The following is a 971-nucleotide window of genomic DNA, read 5'->3' as shown; positions in this document are numbered from 1 at the left end:
TAAAGGGGTCATATGATGTTGCTAAAAAGAACATTATTTTGTGTATTTGGTGTAATGAAATGTGTTTATGCGGTTTAAGATTAAAAAAACACATTATTTTCCACATACTGTACATTATTGTTTATTCTCTATGCCCCGCCTTTTTGAAACGCTACAAAGCTAATCAGTCGGAAAAGCGAGGTGTGCTGTGATTGGCCAGCTATCCAGTGCGTTATGATTGGCCGAATACCTCAAGCGTGTGACGGAAATGTTACGCCCCTCACCATACTGTTGATGCCGTGTCCGGCCGGAGCGACGAGACAAAAACATTAAAACCCATTACAAACGCATTATGCAAATCTTCCCACATAGTGAGGTAGATATGTGGGGGCGTGTTAGAACGAGCCGTTTTAGGTAGGTGTGGCTGACTCTTAACTTTTATAAAGAATATCTCTTTGGATTTGAGACTTTAGTCTTTGCAACTTTACAGATCTTCTTTATGCACCAAGAGCTTGTAACACTCCAAAGAGAAAGGAAAAATTGAAATCGCATCATATGACCCCTTTAATTTGTGGATGGTCAAATTAAGACTCTTTAAGACTATAGTTTTCTTTACCTCCAATATCAGAGAATATTTTATACTGGCAATTTCATCCCTGCAATAATAAATAAAAAGCAATGTTGTTATTTGCATGAGGATACGTTTAAGTGCGTATATTGTGTTTAGTGACAATAACCTCAACAAGTAGCCAAGAATGTTAAACATATATTTCTTGATTTTATTTTTAAGACATTACATTATTTTCACTTCTGATATATTTAGCATTTTCAGTCTCTATATTCTCTTAAAATCTGGGGAGAGGTTAACTCTATGCATGAAATGTTTGCATATTCCATTTTCTGAATGATGTATGAACAAGATGCAAGTTAGAAGTTAGCTGACAAACACAATACCACAACAGTGGGTTAAAAAGTAATAAATACACACACAC

The 971-nt window shown here is 35.6% G+C and overlaps 1 protein-coding gene across 1 annotated transcript in view; it reads right to left on the bottom strand.

Moving 5' to 3' along the window:
- Positions 1–971, bottom strand: part of LOC107671695 (SH3-containing GRB2-like protein 3-interacting protein 1) — a 34,247-nt gene that overhangs the window by 319 nt on the left and 32,957 nt on the right. The gene's annotated exons all lie outside the window — the stretch shown is intronic.

Source organism: Sinocyclocheilus anshuiensis, unplaced genomic scaffold, assembly GCF_001515605.1.
Source record: "Sinocyclocheilus anshuiensis isolate Anshui unplaced genomic scaffold, SAMN03320099.WGS_v1.1 scaffold524, whole genome shotgun sequence".
In the NCBI taxonomy this organism is placed as follows: domain Eukaryota; kingdom Metazoa; phylum Chordata; class Actinopteri; order Cypriniformes; family Cyprinidae; genus Sinocyclocheilus; species Sinocyclocheilus anshuiensis.
The sequence above is the reverse complement of the archived record's forward strand: the minus strand, read 5'-3'. Positions and strand labels throughout refer to the sequence as shown.